The sequence below is a fragment of the Sciurus carolinensis genome, unplaced genomic scaffold, assembly GCF_902686445.1.
Source record: "Sciurus carolinensis unplaced genomic scaffold, mSciCar1.2, whole genome shotgun sequence".
Lineage (NCBI taxonomy): Eukaryota > Metazoa > Chordata > Mammalia > Rodentia > Sciuridae > Sciurus > Sciurus carolinensis.
The window spans coordinates 2,353,655-2,362,171 of record NW_025920120.1 but is presented as its reverse complement, the minus strand read 5'-3'; positions in this window follow the sequence as shown (position 1 = coordinate 2,362,171).

The window sequence follows — 8,517 nt, the reverse complement described above, 5'->3', positions numbered from 1 at the left end:
GCAGAACCTATATTTGAGGTATGGAAAATGGCTTTTGCCCATGCAGGAGTCCTATCTCAGTTGTGTACTGAGGGCCCTGTGAAATAAATACAGAGATCCATCTAATATAAGCAAAGAGAACACCCTTTGGTGGAAGGTTTCTTTTAGGATAGTAGCCAGAATCTCTCACATGTGTAGGTAAGGCACTTGGAGGTGAGTAGGGAGAAATTTGATGAATATTGAGGTCTGTCTGAATTGTGTGGGTAGGGTTTGCTGAGGTGTGTACCACAAGCATTCTGAGGTTTGAATTAACATTTCTCTGGCATTTTTAGGGATTACTCTCTGGGGTGTATAAAGAGGGCTTTCTGAGTTGTTTAGTGTTTGCTCAATGAAGTGAGGAGGGTATGTCCCTAAGGTGTTTATGGATGGGATTTGGAGTTGTGTAGTAAGGGTTCTTAATGTGAGTAGGTATTAAATCCTTAGGTGTATAGGGAGGTATGTTTGAGGCATATAGGAAATTTCTCTGAGGTGTGAAGGTGGATTCTTCTCATTGTGTAAGGAGAGCTCTATGAGAGATTGTGGTAGGGTCTTTTAGGGGTGTAGGAGGGCTTTATGAGGTTTGTAGGAGGGCTAATTGATTGTGAGTGCTCAATTAAGTAGGGGTATTTTTGGTGTATATGGAAGGCCAGTCAAAAGGTATTTCTGAAGAGTGTAGTGAGGGCATTATGAGGTTAATAGAAAGGTTCAGTCAGATGTTTAGAAGGGCATGAAAAGGAGTATTGTATGTACTCACTTATTTGTATAGGGATCTGTCTAATTCAGGTGTGTAGGAACTTCTCTTGAGACATATAGTGAGGACATTATTCAATGTGTCAGGAGGACACTCAGATGTGTAGGGAGGCTTCTGTGATTTTTGTATGGAGATGATTCTAAACTGAGAAGTGAGTGTTACTGTTAGGTTTAAGGTTAGTTTTTGAAGTTAGGGATTGGATTAGGGTTATATTTATTGTTCATATTAGAATTAGGGGGTTAGTGTTAGAGTTAGAGGATTAAGATTTGGTTCAGCATTGGTGTTAGGATTCAAATGAGTATTTGGATTGTAATGGAAGTCCTCTGTGGTGTGTTGAAATGGCTCTCTGTATTGTTGTAATGGCTTTCTGTGGTGTATTAGGAGGGTTCCCTAAGGTGAGTACAGAAGCTGGCTGAGGTGATTAGGCAAGGCTTCCAAAAAATCATAGTGAGTACTCACTGAGATCTGTATGGATGTCTCTCTGAGGTGTGCAGGGACAGTTCTTCAGATGTGTAGTGAGGGTATTCTTTGATGTATCAGCAGGAAACTAAGATGCATGTACAGAGGGCCCTGTGAGGTTTGTAGGGAGTGATCTCTGAGCTGTGTAGGCAGGGCACTATTATGTGTGTCATAGGGCTCCTTTACATATGTGGAAGTGTCCCCTGAGATGAGTTGAGAGGGTTCACAAAGGTGAATCACGGAGGTGCTCTGTAAAATGTAGAAAGAGCCCCCTGAATTGTGTTTCAAGGGCCATTTGAGGTGAGTAGTCAGAGATTTGTGAGGTTAGTAGGGAGAACAAACTGATGAATTAGGAAAGACACAATTATGTTATGCTTAGGGTCAGGATTTATGGTCAGGTTCAGGTTCATGGTCAGTGTCAGTGTCAGGGAGAGTTCTCTGGTATGTATGGAGGGCTGAGGTTTAGGCTTAAATTAGGTAGGATTAGTGTCAAGCTCAGGGTCAGGTACAGTATTTGCAATTTATAGGGAAGGCCTCTGTGGTGAGTCAAAAGGGCTCTATGAGATGTATATTTAGGACTTTCTGTCAACAGTAGATAGACTTTCTTAGGTGTTTATAGTACACTTGCAATGAAGTTTAATTAGTAGAACTGGCTTTCAAAGGAATATAATTTGTACAAACTGAGATTTGTACAAACTCTGATGTATGTAGGAAATACATTTGAGGTAAGTAGAACCAGCTTTCTTTGATGTCTAAGGAGAGAACACTGAGATTATTTGGAAGGTGCTTTAGGTTGGTAGTATGTGAATGTGAAGGGAGGGAACTATGACATGATTAAAAGAGCTCTACAAAATGTGTTTGAGATCTCCTAGTGGTGTGTGGGAGGGTTTCCTGAGGTGAGCTTGGAGGGCTCACAGAGGTGCATAGAAAGGGTATTTTGTGAATTGTAGAAAGGGCTTAATGAGTAGTGTTTGGTGGGCCTTTTAAGGTAAGGCACAAGAGCTCTGTGACATGAGTAGAAAGAAAAAACTGATGTAGAAGGGGAGGTTCTATGAGGTTAAGTTTAAGGCTAGCATTAGCACTAGTAATGTGTCAAGGTCAGGGTCATGGTCACGATCAATGTCAGCAAGGACTTTCTGTGGTATATATGGTGGGCTTTGTTTTAGGGTTAGGGTTAGGGTTGGGTTCTGGGTTGGGGTCAGTATTTTCAATGCATAGGGAAGGCCTCTGCTGTGAATTTTAGACATGCATTGAGGGCTTTCTGAGGTGAGCAGATGGGCTTTCTGAGGGATTTAGAAAGTAATTGAAATAGAGTGTTGTTAGTAAAGAGGGCTTTTAAAGGAATCTAATTTGTACTTGCTGAGGCAAGTAGGGAAGCCTCTCTGAGGTGTGTAGAGTCTGCTCTTGAAGTAAATAGGAAGGACTTTCTTTGATTTGAATGAAGGTTACTGTGAGGTGTGTAGAGAGGACTCTCTGAGGTTAGTAGCTTGCAGTCTCTAGTCTGTTTAGAGGAACTTTTATAAGGTCTTTAGAAGAGACCTTTGATGTATGTCAGAGGTCTCTACAATGTTTGTGGGTGGTCCTTCTGAGATGAATTGGGAGGGGTCACTCAGCTGTATAAAAAATGTGTACTGAGATGAATAGAGAGGACTCAGTGAGTTGTTTCTGGAGGGCCTCTTTAGCTGAGTAGTGAGAGCTCTGTAAGATAAGTAGGGAGAAAAAACTGATATAGAAGGGAGGACATTATCAAGTGTGAAGGGGGATCTATGTCACATGCAGGTCAGACTTGCTGAGATGTGTATGGAAGACACTCTGAGCTTTGTAGTGTGGGTTCTCTGAGGTGTATAGTGAGGGCTCATTTAAATGCATAAGGATGGCATTCTGATGAGTGTATGAGGGCTCTCACAGGTGTGTAGAAAGTTTTCTATTAGACATGCCAATGGATCTATGGGAGTGTAAGTGGTCCTTATGACTGAGTAGAGATGTTAACACAGTTGTGGATGGAGGATCCCCTGAAGTGAATAGTGAGATCTCTCTGATGTGTGTAGGGAGAAAACACTGTGCTTTGATGGGAGGGTTTTTTGAGGACAGTATAAGAAATCTCTGAAGTGTTTGTGAGGGCTTTCAGTGGAAAATGATGGGGTCTCTCTTAGGTGTGTATATGCAGTACCCAGAGATGAGTAGTGATAATTTTGGATAGAAGTGAGATCAATCTGTGTTCTGTTTGTAGCACTGACTGAGTTGTGTAGCATGGGCATTCTGAGGTGTGAAGTAACATCTCTCTGGTGTTTATAGGGAGTGTTTGCTGGGACGTATGGAGGGCTATCTGAGTTGTTTGGGTGTTGCTCAATAAAGTGTGGAGGAAGCATCCCTAAGCTGTGTATGGATGACACTTTGAGTTGTATAGGAAGGGCTCTTGATGTGAGTAGGATGGGATTACTTAGATGTGTAGGGGAATGAGTTTTTGGTGTGTAGTAAATGTTCTCTGGGGTGTTAAAACAGGTTCTCTTTGTGTGGGGAGGTCTCTCTGATGTATATAGGGAGGGCCTTCTGAAAGATGTAGGGGGATTTATAAGGTTTGTCAGTGAACTTCATGGTATGAGAGGGAGGGCTCACATAACTGAATATGTAGGGCTTTTGCAGTGTATAGGAAAGACCTCTGAGGTGAGTGGAAAGAGCTGAGATGTGTAGTGAGGGCTCTCTGAGGTGAGTAGAAATTCTCTATGAGTTGTTTAAAGAGTGCCGCATAGAAGTGTAGTTAGTAAAAAGGAGGTGTTTAAAGAGCACTGCATAGAAGTATATTTAGTGCAAAAGTCTTGTATAGGAATTTAATTTGTACACAGTAAGGCATATATGAATGTCTACCTAATGTTGTCTACACAAGTAGGTACTACTTTTGATATAAGGATGGTTTCCATTGATGTTTATGAAGCAAACTACAATATGTGTAGAGAGGGATCTCTAAGATCAGAAGTGTGCAGATGCTGAGCTATGTAAGGAGGTGTGTATGAATTGTGTAAGAGGGCTATATGATGCTTGGTCTAGGGCTCCTTTTTGTGTGTGAGGGGCACCCTGAAGTGAGTTGTGATGGCTCACAAAGTTGTACAGGATGTGTGCACTGGAAATTGTAGAAAGAACTCAGTGAGCTGTTTTTGGAGGGCCATTTGAGTTGAGAAGAAAGAGTTTGGCGAGATTAGTAGGGAGAAAAAAACTCATGTAGAAGGGAGAGTACTATGAGGTTAAGGTTAGGTTAGGCCTAGGATTAGTGTTTAGGGTCAGTTTCAAATCATGGTCAGTTTCAGGGTCAGGGAGGACTCTGTGGCATGTGGGGAGGACTTAGGTTTATGCTTAGGGTTAAGGTTAGGTTCAGAGTAAAAGTCACTATTTATGGTGTATAGGGAAGGCCATGCTGGAGAGTTGAAATTGTTCTCTGAAGTATGTATATTGAGGCGTCTGTGTGGTGAGTATACAGGCTCTTTGAGGTATTTATAGAGGGCTTGCCAAAAAGCATTTTTTCTTCTTCCAAGAAGTGTAGTTTTACACACTGAGTCATGTAGAAATTTTGCTGATGTATGTAGAGACTGCTCTAGATTTGAGTATGGAGGGTACACTTTGTTGTGTATGAAGGTTAAAATGAGGTGTGTAGAGAAGTCACTCTGAAGTTGGTAGCATGTGGCCTCCAAGCTGTGTTTTGTGGACCTTATGGGGTATTCAGGATGGTTCTATGATGTGTGTTAGAGAGCTAAAAGAAGTGTGTGTGAGGGTCCTTTTCAGTTGAGTTGGGAGGGTTCACTCAGGTGTATAGATAGGGTGCACTGAAGTAAGTAGAAAGGTTTCATTTAGTGAAAAAGTACTGTGATAAATAATGTGTGTAGGAAATGTGTCTAAGTTGTGCATGGATGGCCTTCTGAATTCTGTAGAAAGGGCACTTAATATGAGTAGGTAGGGCTCTGAGCTTTGTTGAGAGGTGACTGCTATATGTGTAGTAAGTGTTCATTAAAGTGTGAAGAGAAGGTTCTTTGAGATTTGTAGTGCAGATGATTTGAGGTGTGTAGGGAGGCCTTTTAAGTGTGCATGGGAATCTATGAAGGGTGTAGAAGGGCTTTTGTCTGCATAGAAGTGCTCTCTGTTGTGTAGTTAGGGCCCTCAGAAATAAATAATGAAATCTATCTAATATGACTAGGTAGAACACAATTAGATTTAATGGGAGTATTCTTTGAGTATAATAGGGGGAATCCCTACATTGTTTAGGAAAGCCACTCAACAGTATATCCAGAGTCTTCTCTGAGGTGTGTCAGGTGGACACTCAGAGGTGCATAGAGAGGGCATTTTGGTGAGTAGTAAGTTGTATCCAAGTTGTGTAGTAGGGTGTTTTGTTGTTTGTATCATGGGAATTCTGAGGTTTGAATTAACATCTTGCTGGAATTTACAGGTAGTACTCTCTGGGGTGTATATGAAAGGCTTTCTGAGTTGTATAAGTTTTGCTCAATAAAGTTTGGAGACAGTTTCCCTATGGGGTATATAAATGGGAATTTGAGGTGTGTAGGAAAAAACTCTTGGTATTAGTAGGAAGTGATTATTTAGACATGTAGGGAAGTGAGTTTGATGTGTGAAGAAAAGATTCTCTGAGGTGTTAAGTGGGTTCTCATTTTTATGTAGGGTGGGCTCTCTGACATGCAGGGAGGGCCCTCTGAAATGTGTAGGAGGGTTTTATGAGGTTTGTAGGAAGGCTTATCAATGAGAGCATAAGTGTTCACTTAAGTGAAAAAAAAGGGATATTTGCAGTGTATAGGAAAGATCTCTGTGGTGAGTCAAAAGTTGTCTCTGAGGTGTGTATTGCAGACTCTCTGAGGTAGGTAGAAAGGCTCTCTAAGGTTTTTAGAGAAGACTTGCTAAGAAGTATAGTTACTATGGGTTGTGAAGTACTAGTTTGTACTCATTCAAATATGTAGTTTTGTCTCTCTGAGGTGTGGAGGGAATGATAAAGGTGGCACTCTTTTGAAGGATAGTATCACAGTTTGATCAACATAAAATTCATTGAGTCACAAATATAAGACACAAATATAAATACACACTAAAATTTCTGAGGTCTGGTGATATATAAATGGGAATCTGAGTGGAGGACTAGACTCTACTCACTTCCAATGGCCTCTCCTGTCTCACCTCTGGTCTTCTTGGGAAATATCGCCAGAGTTGTTGCTCCCAACATTGATACAGTGCTTCCAGTCTTGGGAAAGACACCTACTAGGGAATTTCCTGAGAAATAAGCATCCAAAGATGAGTGGACAACAAGAACTCATGGCTCTGTACTTGCTGTCTGAACAGAAATGAGCAGAATGGGAGTTTATCTGGAATGTGGGTGCCTAGTTACAAGGGTTCCAAGTTCTGTGTGTTCTACTGCCAAGAAAGTGAGGTCACTTCCTTTTTCATTTCATACCCAAAGCCCTTTCTCACACAAGATGGTTCTAATGTCCCATTGAAATGCAATTTCCTCCCATCTTCCCTTGACATTTACACAAGTGGACATGGTTACACCAGCAAATCCTGAATCTGGTCCCCAGACTGTCCCAGGTGTAGCCAACTCACCTGGTTTGGAGAGACAGTTGGAATCAGACTCATTTCCTCCTTCCAGTCATGTGGGTGGTCCTAAAAAGTCATTATACTTTACAAGGCCTGAATACTTTTGCCATTTATTCCCCTGGGATTATTCTAGTATATGCTTTTGAAGTTTTCCTCAGGTGTATAAGGCCATTTATATACATACTCATTGGGAACCCTAATGTTTGTGTCATGTATGTGTAATGCACCAACATACAGAAAGCACAACACAGAAAGGAGGGGACAAGGAATGACATACAACTCTACCATAATGTGAGTCCAATAGTAAAAGAGGGGAAATCGTCTTCTACCTTTTCCTTGTTTCCTCTCTGCCACACTAGAAGTTTGTCTTGACTGATTTTCAGAGGTAGACTCCCTGTGCCATAGACCTTCCAACGCTTCCTGTGAAATTTAGAATTGTTTCAATATTTCTTCTCATTGTATGATGTGGGTACACTACAAGAGATCACTGGCACCAGAGAATTCTAGTGTCCAAAACCTGTATCTTCCCCATCGAAATGAATCCACATCAGCATCTGATTTCAAAGAAAAATAAATCAGCAAGAGCCATGGTATTTAACTTCCAAGATGTGAAATCCAAATTAGGGAAATTCAGTGATTAAAGGCACAATGTGAAGCAAAGAACAATCAACAGCAGTGTGAGATTGAGAGACCCTGGAAACACAGCCCATAGACTTCACCCTCTGGTCTTGTGTTAGCATGGAGCAGTAAGGCAGTGCAGGCTACATATGTCCCTCCTCATGTCCTCACACCTGCAGCTGAGTACTCAGGGTATGGTTATACTGACAAAGAGACCATGGAACTTAGGGGCCACCTGGTTGGGGTGAGGTACAAGACTGCATCTCAGATCTGAAGGGTCAAATCCCAGGTGGCATGGAACCCTGCATATGACTGAGGGTTGTGTCATTGCAGTTGCATTATTGATGCCATATTCCTCCCAGAGAATTGGGACAAAGACAATGCTTTCTATGTGGCTTGATCACCTGCCTTCTGAACTCTTTCAGTTACTGGGCATGGTTTGTTTCTAATGGAGCCTGTTGAGAACTTGCATCCTGGTTCCAGTTAGTGCTCTGTCTTACCTCTCTGCTTGCTCCCAGTGAAGCTCATGAAGAGCAGCCCTAGTCATGAGGATTCAATAATAGTATGGATTCTATAATAGGACTAAAATCCACAGGACAACTATTATGTCACTTTTGGGTTGTGTAGTATTGGAATTACTATTAATAACTAAGAACAAATTGCATTAACTTGGAGTGTTTTATTATGATATTATTTTGCATAATAACCTACATAACAGCTATTATATTTGTTATGGATGTTATTGCACACCTCTTCTATCAATATCCAAGGTCTGTAGAAGCTATTATGTTGATATTAAATGCTATACTATGGATAATGTAATAGTATCAAAACCTCAGGGCCATTATTATATTAGTTGTACTTCCTATGGTATGATTATTATATCAATTTTAAAAGGCAAGTATTGTATCAGTTTTATATGTCATAGTATGTATATCATATTAGTATTAAAAGTCACAAATAAATCTTTACATCATTTTTAGAAACTCAAGTATGCATATCATCTTAGGATTAAAATCAACATGGTAGTTAATACATTAATTTTAATAATACCTCATAAAATTATTTAATGCCAAAAATGCAGATATTTT